Source organism: Poeciliopsis prolifica, unplaced genomic scaffold (assembly GCF_027474105.1).
Source record: "Poeciliopsis prolifica strain line A6 unplaced genomic scaffold, Auburn_PproV2 SCAFFOLD005, whole genome shotgun sequence".
Classification (NCBI taxonomy): Eukaryota; Metazoa; Chordata; class Actinopteri; order Cyprinodontiformes; family Poeciliidae; genus Poeciliopsis; species Poeciliopsis prolifica.
Window position 1 is genome coordinate 15241184 of NW_026562380.1, and position 14840 is coordinate 15256023.

At 40.3% G+C, this 14840-nt stretch overlaps 1 protein-coding gene across 2 annotated transcripts in view; it reads left to right on the forward strand.

Annotated features, from left to right (window-relative positions):
* The first annotated feature begins 11721 nt into the window (after positions 1 to 11721).
* akt3a (v-akt murine thymoma viral oncogene homolog 3a) overlaps positions 11722 to 14840 on the forward strand; it is a 60196-nt gene continuing 57077 nt past the window's right edge. Inside the window, exon 1 of one of the 2 annotated variants that reach the window (XM_055029679.1) lies at positions 11722 to 11839. The gene's annotated coding sequence lies outside the window, so the exon portion shown is untranslated. Of the gene's footprint in view, positions 11840 to 11859; positions 12261 to 14840 lie in introns of those variants that run through there. The other variant, XM_055029680.1, reaches the window with a different exon arrangement.

Genomic DNA, 14840 nt, shown 5'->3' on the forward strand with positions numbered 1-14840 from the left:
TGGACGGGAGTAGCTGTAATATTGGGGCAGATTCAGCTGTTTTGAATGTGTGCGTGTGTGTTTGTGTGTGCGTGCCACGATAACCACTGAGGTGGCATCTGTGAGGCTGCGTTGGCCGTGTTTGTGAGATCCATGTGCACGGACTTCCACAGGGCTTAGAGAGGCGGCACACACACACACTCCCAACCCCCCCCATATGGTGAGCTGTCACAGTGGCAGCGTGATGCAGTCCTCCCCTGTGTGGGACCTCCAGCCAGCCGCCGGACTCACCAAGTAAACAACAACTGGACGCGGAGTGAGGCCCTTGTGTTTGTTGGACTACTCCAGGATGTTATCCCCCCTAAATCTGCGATTGTGACAAATGTATGATCTGTTTCTCACGTGAATTACCGCAGGTCAGACGTTGGTATTTACACGTCAGTGACATCTCCTTGTCTGTTTTTGTCGACAAACCGTTTGGCTTTCAAAAAAAAGCAGCCAGGTTTTCACACAAAAAATGAGTCGATTTGCAGTCCTTTGCGAAAGTATACATCCCCTTGAATAATGTGTCACAGACCCTAATGTATTTTATTTGGATTTTCTGAACTAAATCAACATAAAATAGCACTTAACTGTGATGTGGAAGGAAAAGAACATGTGGGGGTGCATCCTCCATCACTTTGATAACCCTAGAAAATTTTTAATGCATCAAATTTGCCTTATGAATAGAATCCATCAGTGGATATAAGCATTAAACTTGTATAGTCATCCCTCTGGTTATATGTTTATATGGTTATATGTTTATCATATTTCCAATTCGTCACTTGAGTTTTAGTATGACAGCTGTTTTCTCAATATGACTGCCGTTTTTGAGTCTTTTAAACCTATCATTGCCATAAAGTCTAAAATTTTGAAAGTGATCGTCCTATTCATACAATTCTAGAGAAATATATAGCTATCTAGCTGTCATTTTTTATGTGTTTAGACTTTTAGCATTAGCACAGCTAAGATTCATGATTAGCAAATGGCTCTAACTTTCTGATTTGATGCACCCGTCACTGGCAACAACTACAACCGATTACAGTGCAAGCGTTCAATCTCCACTGCAACCACGGTGGCCATCTTCTGGTGATAAATGTCCACCAGAAAAAGGAAACACAAGTTCAATAAAATAGATATTATTTCTGTTGAACAAAGTATGCAGGGCTATGATCGAACAGCACACATTCATCTAACTGCCAATTTTAGTGCAAAAACTAAAATTTCTTCCAAAACCATGGTGGTCATCTTGAAAAATCGAAAGATTATTAGTAGATATGATTTCCATAGGTCCAGTTTGACACGAAAGGTGTGCTGTAGCCCTTTGAGACATTTGGGCAAATTTAGTTCAATAACATATTTTTCTTGACACCCATCTTGATAAATGGCCACCATCTTGAACAACTCCATTGTAAAACAACAAGATGACAAAATCATGCTAAGGCCATCCTTTTCTTCATCAGGGTCATGGAAGTTGGTCTCCCATCTTCCCCGATGGAAGAACAGATGCAGAACAATCCTGGAGGATGATCTGCTGGAGGCAACTGGACAAAATTGACATTCAGCCTACAGTTTGTCTATCTATCTGTGGCAAGAATTGAAAAATAAATATTCAATCTGATTGGTGCTGAGCTGTTTTGCAAAAAAATGGGCAAAGATTGGAAATATCCCAATTTGCTTGCAGCTGTAACGGCAGTGAAAGGTGATTTCATAGAGCATTAATTGAATACAAATGTGTGGCGCAGTTTCCAGGATTTTATTTGGAAACGATAAAAACATGTTTTTCCTCTGCTCCACAATTACGCATCAGCACATCTTGATCTACCAAATTAAATCCTGATGAAAAAGATTGAAAGTTTCCGGTTGCAGCGTCATAACATGTGGTAAAGTCGAAGGTTTGGGAAAAACTTTCAGAAACTCCACCATGTGTCTGAAGTGGTCAGCCTGTCAAATTCTCCATATGACACAGTTTGAAAAATGCAAACGTCTGAGGGAAGAGACGTCTCCTCCCATGACAGCAATGCTCCTCACATCTGTCCCTCTCCGCCTGCAGACAGATGTTTCGCAGCAGTTTGTTCAGGGAAGGAGAAGACGACTCCTCCTGTGCATCCCTGAGGAGCGAGCATCCTGGGGAAAATCACTTCCACACAAAAAACCGCTACTGGGCTTCTTCGTAGGTGTGTGTGTGAGAGTGTGTATATGGAAAAAAAAAATAAAATTCAAAGTATGAGACAAGAAATGTGTCCTATAAAGAGAGGACCAGAAATAGGAAGTGGCAGGTTTGGAAGCATTTGGGCCCTCAGGGGCCATCAGAACCTTTGTGTGTGTGTGTGTGTGTAAATGAAGGGAGCCTCTGCTCTGTCCTCTGGCTGTTCTCAAAGTGTGCGTGCGTGTGTGTGTGTGTGTGTGGGGGGGGAGTGGATGTTCATCTCATCCAGTTGTTGGAAAGCCAAACACAGTCTGCGCTCCCAGATGTTGACAGATGTGACGCACACCCCTGCTTCCTCTCACAGACACACAAACGCGGGAGAGACAATAAGACACATCGTTCTTTCGGGCCCAAAGGAGACAGCTTTTCAACAAATACCACAAGGCTTCTCCAAAACCAACGTCAGCCCCATGATGGCTGCTGAGCTCCCTCCCCCCCTCCCCCCCAAGGACTTACCGTTCTGCTGCTCCAGATGTTTTATCACCAAAACACATAAAATCTGCCTCATACAGATGTGTTTACTAAATAGGATTCAGAGAAAGAGAGAAAGATGGAGAGAGGGAGGAACATAGACTACTAGGTCTCCCTAGTGGCTCAGAGTGGATTTTGCAGACAAGCAGAAATGAATTGGTTGAGAAACATCATTGTTTGCAACAGGGACAGCTGGTGGTGCTGCTTTAGCTGTTTCAGACTAACATTTTAATTCATCCCATACATACCTCTGTTTTTTTAATTATGGCAGCTTTGAAACGGCTACAGTGCTCTCCAAATACATCCCCTGGTAACAAAAAATATGAAAGAACGCAGACTCTGATTGTGTTTGGAGCAAAATTTGTACCAAAAGGCAAGTTGCTGGGTTTTTTCAAATGATTTGTATTATTCATACACAACATAGAGACACTGGTTCAGAGCCATAAATAAATGAACAATGAAGGAATAAGCTCATTTGGCAATATCTAAAAAACAACCGATCAGAATTTGTCCAGACGTATGAGCATAAATAACCAAAAAGAAAATTATATTCACAGAAAGCAAAATCCAAACACCCAGCTATGTGACAATGTTGAAAACGTATTGAAAAGTTTATTATTAAACAGTAAAACAAAATGACAAAGCGATAGAGGCTCAGAGGGTATTTTTGCGAACTCAAAGGACTTTCTTCTTGATCATTTTGGCCCGTGTGGCGACACATCTGAATAAAATTCTAATTTTGCCATTGTGTATTTCTTCAGAACCATGTCTCATCGTCCTTCCTCATCATCATTATGCATTGTTTTCTGTCGGTCTGTCTCACATGCTTGTCATGGCGGTTGAGCGGTCATGGTGGTGGGACCCAAACGGTTTCAAGAACACGCTCCGACTGAAAGCTGCTTAAATATTAGTGCAGCAGCGAACACACTGTTTAAATAAAGGATGAACTAAATTGAGAGAAACCATCCCTAAGAGTACGCAAGTGAAACTTGTTATGCAAAACCAGAGTATTTACATGAAATGAAGATCTAATGACATACTACGTTACACACAAAACCAGGCAAAATAAAACATTTAAATCTAATCCCAATAATTACACATAACCTAAAGAAGGAAATGACTGAGCTTAGTACTTACAAAAGAACTAAACAGAACTCTGATATTTTACTTCATTAAAATGATTCGAGTTGATGTTATTGTCATTTGAGCAATCGCTTAATTAAATACCGGAAAGTTGAGTTTATTAATTAATTTTTCACATAAAATCTCAATGTGAGGCCTGTTAAGGAAGTGACACAGACTAAACTTCTACTTTCCAAGCAGCCAAAATAATGTTTTTAATTGCACGGCATGATTGTGTTTTCACCAAAACAATGACGTCTGTAATATGAATGCAACAATGGCCGATTGTTTCACTGTGTCACTCAAAATCCCATTGAAGTTGGTGTGACAAAATGTGAAAGAGTTCAACTCTGATTCCCGTCTATTGTTGTTTTGAAGTGGAAGAGCCACATTGCAGCAACATTAATTTAGTCCAATTATTACTGCAGAGCAACTTTCTGCTGTTTTCTTCCTTTAAACTTTATATATTTTTATACAAGGAGCAGAAAAAAGATCAGGATCGTTTTCTGCTGCCCTCATTGTTTGTTGTTGGCTCGGGATAATTTTCAATTTTCTGTTCTGACTTGCTTGTCTGTTTATATTTGCAGTTTCTAAACCAGTTCATTTTATTCAGCTTTAAGGATTCACAACTTTTTTCCCTTCTAATAAAACCTACAGGTTGAATCCTCACAGCTCTTCACTTGGTCTTCTTGCTGCATCAATGACTTGTTCAGCAGCTGAGCAAAATGCACACTGATTGCACCCAGCAGAACTCCGATGTGCAGCTGGATGAGCAGCGAGGGGAAACGATCATATGAATGCGTGCGTTTGCTTGCATAGAAAGAAAGACGGAGATCCAACATGCATGGCCATGCCACTCGGTGAAGAGCTGCTGAAGTTTAGATGGATTTCCTGGCTGACTTCTCTGCGTCCTGCAGGTGACATCTGTCTGAAAATCCTCCCCAACAACGGGAAGTACAGAGACCACACCGACACCCCTGCAAACACACACTCTCACTGTAAAATACGCAGTATCATTCGTCAGGGGCTGAGTGGGAGGCTATGACATTATTGCTGAGTTCCAGAGCAAACCTGAACAGCTCATCAAGAGCCTGTGCTTTGTGGTTTCACTACCACCTAATCACTGGGGTGTAAAAAGGACTAGAATATTACCGAAATGGCTCCCGCAAAGCAGTGGTCAATCACATAATTGCTTTTACCCTCACTCATAAATTATCCTGCCAGCAGAGATCCAGGAAATGCAGCTTGCTGACGTGTAAGCTCCTCCTGAAGTTTATCTCTGTGGACATTTGAGAGATAACTTTAATGTGATGGAGTGATGAGTTCGAACACGTTCATCCAGAGTAAGATGCTTTTCAGTTCAATGTGCTCATTTAAGAGTCCGAAAGCCATCTAACCCAACATGGCACTGTTTGGGAAAAGCAAAGCCGTCCTTGTTCAAAGATTAACTGTGATAAACCACCTTTTTTCTGCTGCTCATTGACAAAAACACACAAACAAGAAGAGAACAGCTGTGAAGTCGAGTTATGTCTGAAGAAAATAGGTCACATACAATAAAAATTGTGACATTATGTAATCATTGCAAGAGTTTAAAACTTCATAGTTTTTTTTTAGAAATAAAAAGGACCAAAGTAATTTGGTTAACATTTCTGATTACGTTTAATAGAAAATGTACAGCATCTTTTCACTGCCTGAACAATGGCACACAACAGCAAAGTGTTTGCAGATTGCAGCCCTATTTATACATATAAATACATTTTATTTGGACATCTGGTGATCCGTGGACCGCATTTCACACCTGAGTGCAAAGTAGGTGACCCAGAACAGAAGAGAGCGAAGCTGTGCTGGACAATACAGGACCCTGAGCTGTACGGCACACCTTCAACGTCGTGGCTACAGCTGCTCTGTCCGGTCTCGTGTGGGCATACCTGTGTGTCTGCCCGTGTGTGTATGTCTGCATCCAGTGTGCCCGGTCTGTTTGACCGCAGCTGTCCCTACCTCCATGTACGTCTCCGGGGTGAGGCTGACCTCTCTCATGAAGTTGCATCAAAGAGAGCAGGGATGGAGCTTCGGTGGCACAGGGTGCCGGGCCGTCCAGCACGGCTGCTGCTTCCCAGGGCTTTGGGAGCGGGGGAACTGGGTCTGCAGTAAAGTTGGCAGAGGGTGGAGGGGTGGAGAGAGGTGTGTGTGCTGCAGGAGGTGAAAGGGGAATATAAACTAGGGGTGGAGGGAGAGAGGTATGGAATGTTTCTGCTTAAACCTGAAACTTTAGTTAAAAAAAGTTGGTTTTTTTAGTTGTTTTGTTTTTTACAACCTGAACAGGCTTTCTGTGCTTCTGGGTCAACTGAGGAGGCAGCACATGGAAGAATGTCTCCTCAACCAAAGAGGATGATGGGTAAAAAGTAACATGCTATCCCGCTACATTTAAGGTCCATCAGTTTCAAAATCTTTACAGTCAGACTGGCTTTGCCATTGCCTTCTGATGAATCTCCCTTCAATGCGCTCTCTGGGATTTCTCCCATTGACCTGAATTTCTCCCGTAGAATTTCAAGTGGGCCAATCAGCGAACAGAAAGGGAAGTTGTGAATGATAATGTCGATTTTCTGCGCTTGTCGTCTGCCTGGAGTTTTAGTGGTGGCAGCGGAGGACGTGAATGAAGTTGTTCAATCTTTGTTGGTCATATTTCCAAATATTGAATTCACATTAACAGCCATCTTGGTCGGCTCGTCCTCGTTTCCTCTGTGCAGTGAAGGATGGTTGTTTACAGCGCTGGCAATTTGTGCTATGCTTCAAAGTGTCAGACTTGTTCGTTGCATGCCTCGCAGGCGAATAATAGAGATTGAGTACAATTTAAAACTTCAACAGAATCCACACCTCTAGTGAAAAATTGTTTCTCGATTGCTTGTGTACGAAGCAAAGCATAGAACAAGAGGCTGCTTTTTGCCAGGCCACAGTCAAACCAATGATTACTCTTTTGCTTAGATTACTAATGATACACCAGAAAATAGGACAGAAAAAAAAAAACTGAAGGAAAACAACAAACCCGTTAAGGGTATTTTCCATTTAACCCCAGAAACACAATACAGCTTTTTTTCCCACAATATTTGTCGTATGACAAAAGTATTAATTTTACTTTTCTAGACATTTAAGAATCTTTTGCACAATTGAGAGGCAAAAAAAAAGGCATGAAGATCACAAACATTCACCATGTGTTGCTCTTACATTGCAAGATCACGCACTGTTGAGCAAAACGTACCAAGAGGATCCAACCTTCATGTGTCTCTGCAGTTGATGTAATTGACTGGACAGATTCACTCTTCCACTGCGAGGAGTGCTTGTAATGACGACTCAAGGGAGGCCAGAACCGATACAGTCCGGAGTGCTGCTCACAATCACAGCTAATACACAGTCCCTAGATTTACAATATTGGAAAGGGTGTGAAACGGGGCGTCTTTTTACCTCACTTTGTATACTGTGTCTTGATTGATTTGATTGATTGATTGATTGATTGATTGATTGATTGATTGATTGATTGATTGAGAAAGTGTACAGACTCCTTGACCTTTTTTCACATTTTGTCATCCTACAACTGCAAACCTCACTGGATTGCATCGGTGTTTTGGATCACAGGGCCTTTAAGGAAGATGGATGAAACGACTTGCAATCTTGAGCGTAAACTTGTTAGAAATGTCAAAAAATGTGAGACTGGGCGACTCTAAACATGAATCCGTTGTGGTCTTACTTAGAGTAATTGAATTCCAATGTTGAAATTCATATATATGTCGGTTCGTTAGAAAGAGCGTTACATATTTCAAATATCTGTTTTATGGGGTTGACTTTAATTAGGTAATTTTTTATTTACAGTGGATGTCACATTTTTCTGATTTTTAATTTAATTTTAGAGTTAGGTGATACTTTTTTGGTTTATTACATAAAATCTCAAAATGTACAAAATTGAGGACCAATTCAAGTGGCTTAAAAACACTTTTGCATAGCAGTGTCGCGCTTTTTAAAGGGCTCTATAAAATAAAATTTGGAATGTTAGCGCACATTTACACAAACTTTTGACATTTTTTTTTCATGTGGAAGTGTGTCACAGGGACACTTCTGGTCACAGCTACAGCAACAGAAGGGATCCCCTGTGTGGTCTTTTTGCATTTCAAGCTGTTTTTTTACTTTTACTTCCACTGCCTTCTCTCCACAACACACACACACATCCTTGTACTTATATATAAACTGAAGACATTGCACTGACTTCCATCCATACATTTTGGCTAGCCCTAACCCTACCTAATCTATTCCTAACCCTACTATCCAACATTTAATTCACATAATACCTCTAAATCTAACCAGGAGAGCGCAGTAGAACTGCAAACCATATGTAATGTAAACAAGGGCACACACACAAATGCACGCGCACACCTTTCCCTGCTGCTGGTTTCTGCCCATCCGCCTCCCTTTTGCAGAGTTGCGAGTAAAAAGCCAGCTGATGGCCCAACGTGAGTGTGTGTGTGCGTGTGTGTGTGTGTGTGTGTGTGTGTGTGTAAGAGAGGCCAGAACATGGTACGCACATATGGTGTGTGACTTTAGGTCCACCTGTGTCCCCTCTATGTGCCTTGCCCCATGACTACATCCTCTGTCTCTGCCGCCCAGCTGCCCAGTCCATGGGCAGGAGCAGTCAGGTGAAGGGGGGCGGTGTGTGCCATGATGTCAAGAAATTTCAATCTTTCCCTGTATTTGCTCATGCGAAGCAGGAAGAAAGTTCTAATAATATTTGTTCAGTTTTCTGTAATTCTTTCTTTCTGTACCCATGCTGACTGTTGTCTGGAGGAGTCCTAGAGGACCACAGCAGGACAACTGACCACGTTGGAAAGAGCTGCGTTGGACAAGAATTCAAGAAATGCAGCTTCTAAACAACCTGAGCCTTAAATGGGCACAAAATGTTTGGTGTGCTTTCAGCTGATCAGCTGTTGCGTGGAGACCTGCGCCATGGAGCCGTCTCATTCTTAAACATGTTATAAGAGAGTGGAACATGTGTGTGAGAATACAAAGCTGAAACAACCTCCGCACAAGCATATTACTTTGTCTTTCATAAATATAGTAGATATAATAAAAAAAAAGAAAAGAAAGATACCTAGTGCTCAATCTTGAGCAGATTTTATGATCAGTACTTATCATTTTTTTGTTCTTTAATGTGATTTTATGGAAAATACTTCCCACCTTTGCAAGGTTCCTTGGCTATTTTTATGCACAGCTATATTTTTAACAAGTCTGTTGCGGTATTTTTTTGTTTGTTTTTTTTCCTCTCCGAAGAGTTTTTGCGCACTGGTGGCTCGTATTTTTGACAGTTGGCAGACAGGAAAGAGGGCAAGACATGTGGCAAAGGTCGCCGGCACCGGGAGTCGTCAAACCCGCGACGTCCGCGGCAGGTTGAGGCCTCCAAGCGTGAGGCGTGCTAAGTGTTGCTCCACCACAGCACGCCCCATGTTGCGGTATTTTTATTTCATGCTTCCAACTCCGATCTCAGTTTTAAGACTGTAGTCTAATAGCTACCTGAAATGGAAACCTCTGGATTATTTATTTCATTATTTAGTAAGGTTTTGCTGAAGAGTAATAAGTGGCCAATATCTCATCTGAAGTAGGTAACATATTGGTCAAAATGCATTATTTAGCATTTACCCCTGTGCCACCACTGCACCCCTTCTCTTCAATCTTGCATGAATTATACATATTACCTGTGATCGCAAAGACTCTGTAATTTTGTGTCATCATATCTGAGTAAATAATGTAATATTGACCTGAAGAGGAGTCAACAGAGTCATCCTTTTGACTTTTCTGCAACAGATTAATGAGATTTTATGTATTTTTTGCCTGGAAAGGGAACCAACATTCAGCAGGAAACTTTTGAAGTCTGTCTTCTGTTTTGATGTTAAAAATTTCTCGTTCGTGCTGTGTCGTTTGTTTCCTTAATTTAGTGGTGTGTTACGGAATCTGTTATTTCCCTATATAATGAAAAAAAATTCTTCTGCTGCTTTAATTTAGTTGGGCCATAGTTCCTCTTAAATTCTGCATGATTTTCTGTCAAAACACACCTTTGATATTAAAAATAACCTCTTTCATACTACTTGTTCCAGAAGAAACAACAAGTTTTGATCAACTTCCTGATGATCCAACATAAAATTTGATTCTCTAACAACTTTGTTTGACCCCTCATTTTCTTATAGTCCTGTAGGAAACTTTGCTTCAATACAGAATCCCTCTGGTTTTTGCTTCATTTTGTGACACTCAAATGTTTCAGACGGTCAAACAAGGTTTATTCTGAGACAAAGAAACCCTGACCAAATCCATAATGCCGTTTTAAAAGATAACTTCATTATCAATGCAAACAGCCTCTCCCTATTTGAATAGTAATGCGGCCCTCCTGGAATCAGGAACTAACCGTGTTTAAGCGCCATTTTTATGTTGTTTAATTTTGCTGATTACAGCCTGACTTGTACAATCTTAAAACCACAAAAACGGAACCTACCTGGCAACATGATGTAGGTTGAAAAGTCTTAAAAAGCAACACATCATGCTCTGAGCTGAAGAAATTTAAGAACAAATGAAAGATAAAATTATTGACATCTGTTATGTCGTTGTCAATTAAAACAACATTTTCAATGCTTGGAGATTCCAGAAAGCCACACCGAGAGCTGATGCATCTTGATGATTGCTGAAGGTTTTGGGAAAATATTACATGAGCAAAAATGTTACATAAATCAAAATTTAAAAACTTCACTTTGTGTATATTCAGGATATTGTCTAATGATGACTTTTTCTGATAATTAGAAGCATTTAGGTTTGACAAAAAAAAGAAGAAATATTTAAGAACTGAAAATTAGTTTCCATTTTAGATCAAATTAAAACATTGCAACACCAAAGCAAAACTGGATATTTACAAAATGTTGAAGGGCATATTGAACAGGATGTGAAAAAATTATCCACCTTCTGTTATCAGTTGATATACTGCTTAAAAACTTTAATTTTAACTTTGATAAGCTGCTAATTATACCTAAAATTGGGATCTCTGAATGATGTCTTAAACATCTATACAATAAAGTCACATATATAAAATATGCATTTTATATATACAAATGAGGCTTGTCATTAACAGTATCTTTAAAATAACTTTTTCGCATTAGGCTTTTCATTTAGCTATATACTAAATGTGTGTGTTTTTTAAAATGGTGTGATATAATGTATTCAACTAAAATGTAAGCTTTACATTTTGTAATCGGAAAAATTAATATACTTTACAGAAATAAGGGCTTAAAAACAGTTTGTGAGTAATTAATTTATATGATTCAATTTTGTAATTTGAGTTACTGAAATAAATGCATTTTTCAAAAATATGTAAATTTATCAAACATGATGTGATTAGAATTCCACGTGTTATGCACTTTATATATATTTTTATATTATTAAAAATATTGGGAGTTTTCATTGTAATAAAAATGGTAAGAAAATCAGACAAAATTGACATTTCTGCTGCTCTGCAAAGATAAATGCCTAAGCTTAATTCAAATATTTGACATTATACAACAGCAATAAAATTAGATATATTTTTTTCATTTGTTTGTTCCGCATTTTTCTTGTGTTTTTATTATTACTATTTTGTGACAGGACATCTTGGTAGAAAACGGAACCAAGAGTTAAAACTTTCCCTTTGGATACACGTCTATTTTCAAATGATGAAACACGCAATGAGCTTGAAACAATTGTTTAATGTTAAACTTTAACACGTTCTCCCATAAAAACGACTTCATGCGTATCTTTCTCTCTCTCCAGGTAAATGTTCAAACTGGGACAGAGCAGCCACTTTTACTTCTCGCACGTAAACGGCCTTAACTCCGAGTTCTCGCGATAGTTGGCTTGCGAACCCGAGGATCCCCACTGGATGTTGGAGAGGGATGATGAGAGAACCGCTCAGTGGTGGAGAGTCAGACATCGAGTAGAATTCCTCGTCACCGAAAGCGGAAGGTCTGTGCTGGACGGTTGGGGGAACCGGCGTTCGTGTCTGAATTTGTTGTGTGCGTGTTCATGTGGAGGCAGTGGGCGGGTTCACGACAGATAGGGGGTGCCGCTTCCCTCTGTGACGTTTCTGAATTTCCTGAGAATCAAAACAACCGTTGGCCGCGGTAACGGCAGCTTCACCCCCCTCCAACCCCCTCACACACCACCGCAGTTTTGTCGGAAATCCGTTTGATGACTCTGACGGAGACCGCCGTTTAGCTTAGCTCGCATAGTTTCGCTCAGGCCGGAGTTAAAGGCAGGAATAGAAGCGGTGTGTGAAGAAGAGCAGGTGCAGGGAGGTAGGGGGACACACTGCCACAGCACCTGTCGCTGCTGTTGCTGCTGCTGCAGGTGATGACGCCGCTGCTGGCCGGACGCTGTTGTAACGGTAAACATGACACGGAGAGCGGGATGGATGGTGTGTTTATGTCAGGATAACATGCGGAGGCGGCTCCGAGTTGTCGGACCACTGTGACTGATGCTTTAGAGGTCTGCGTTGCTAACTTTTGCTGATGAAAACGCCCACAAACGGGTTGAGTTTTCCATTTAAGCTCAGTACATAAATAACTGTCTGTCTGCATTTTTTTCCATTTAATCTTGAGTTGTTGATTATGTGCAATGTGCTGGCACGTGGTGCCCCCCCTTCAAAACTCCTGGAGGAAATATTTTCAAGCTTTTAGCCGTCTGTTGTAGAGAGAAGTGAGCTTTAAATGTGATTGTGAGACACTTTAACACTAATAAGTCTTTCAGAACGACCTGACCTGTCACTGCAATTGGAGATGGCAGATTCCTTGATTATGGTGCTGCACAGGTCAGACAGAGACATCAATCTAACAGTGATTGGACAGCAAGATATGTGGATTAATATATTGTCCCTTGCATAAAATCTAAGCTAAGTGATTCTGTCCACATTGTATCTGTTAGTCATCCACATAACACAAAAATTGAACTATTTGGGCTAAACACTGTGCTGAAATAAACAAACCCACTTACCCTGCTCATCACCCTGAACACAATATCCACAAAGTGATGCAATTTATGGCATCCACGGCATCATGCTGTAGCCTTTTCTGCATACATTATGTGATTTTTGTTTTTGTTTTGTTTTTTCAAAACTTGTAGAGGACTTGAACGTGGCCACATATGTGAATTTGGTCGTGATGCAATCTTGACAGTTACTCCCGTCAGAACAGTCCAACAGAGAAGTCAGTCCAACAACGGTTGGACAACAAGTTGCGGTCCTGCTGTTGGAGTCAATCTGTGAAAAGAGGGAGAAAATGATAAGGAAAAGGACATGGCTGGGGAAGGAGCTCGAGGTTGGCAAAACCAGAACGGCAATAATATGATTTGAGCCAAAGCAGCAATTGGATTTTCTGCCACTGCTTGATGTTTGACATAGGTCGTTTCTGTTTTTGAGATAAATAAATTTGCTTCTGGTTGCTGGACGACTGCAGTTTGCGACCAAATCTTAAGATTGTTTTATGATGGATAATTCCATGTAAGGGCCTGGCTTTTTGATGTCAGCTTGGAAGTCATGTTGTCTCAGTCATTCTTGTTCCCCTCAGCTCAACAACTCAACGTAATTACTTTTCAGGTCGGCATTCAGCAATATGTTAGGGGTAAATAATAGGGATGCACAATATTGGTTTATTGGATTATTTTGGTCGATATTCAATATAGCCAATATGCTAAATATCCTAAAACTAATTTGGCTGGTAACCGATAGCAATACTAATATTTTTTTTTAATATACCTACTTACTGAAACTATATCGCTTTCTCTATATTGCTTTACCAGTATTAAAATACTGGTTATCTTTGTCAATTTAGCCTGTTACCAAATGTAAATACTAAAAAGGGTCTGAGAATGATGTAACACTTTCAACTTGAATTATGTTTAATATCAAATTTATTCATGACATCTGCTCTCTAAGACAATAAAAGAAAATCAAACGGTGCAAATTTGACGTTGTGCTGTGCCGCAGCTATTATTGTCACCGGTTTGTTATATAAAAATTATGCCTTTTATATCAGTGAGTTATTTTGACGGAATTTCCTATGTCCAATATTAAATTTTACAGTTAATATCTACATACCATGCCCCTAATATTGTGCATCACTAGTAATTAGCTATTCATTGTTGGGAATGTAGCTCTGGAGTGATTTCCTTATTTTTCTATGTGTAAGTGTGCAACACTCTCTGCAGAGACTGAGAACTCCTATGTCGATTTTTGACGTTATTATTTTTTTTTTCTGTCATAACAGGAAGATAAATTTAACTGTGGTTTGTCTTGCATTTTTGCGTCATTCCCTGAAAATGTGCTTCATTTTTCAGCTGAGTGTAAGACCACAGATTTCATAATTCGACTCTGTTTTCGTGTTGTCTGGTTGGTTCCTTTTGATAGATCTTAACTCTGTTGTTTCCGTCTCCCAAACAAAAGCGCTATAGTTCTGTTTTCAGGAGCATATTCTAAAATAGCCTTGCAGCGTCACAAAATCTGATACCTGAAAACTGCACTGGTGTGCAGAACGGCGTGTTCTTCCACGTGAGCTTGTGCGCCGTTACATCCACACGTTAATGCAGCCTGGTTGTTATCTCTTGTGATAGATCAAAAAAAGCACAAAAATCTATATTTTTCTTTTTAGATCTTCCATACACAAAGCATTTGAATAAGTCAAGTGTCCTCTGTCAGCGGTAGCGCGAACTGGGCGGGCAGTGCAGATGAACCTTTCACGAGCCTCCGCAAACAGACTTGTTCCTGCTCCAGGAAGCTATGTTGATCAAATTAGAGCCGCTTTCATCACCTGCTTTAGATTGGTGCAAAATATGCGGCTGAAACACACATCTTTGTGTGTGCAGTGTAACATTGGCATTCCTCCCAAATTGGCTTTCCTTTTAGAAGGATGAGCATGGATTCCCTACTGCACATCACGTCTGCCAAAGTTTGTATGAGGCCACTGATTGGTTT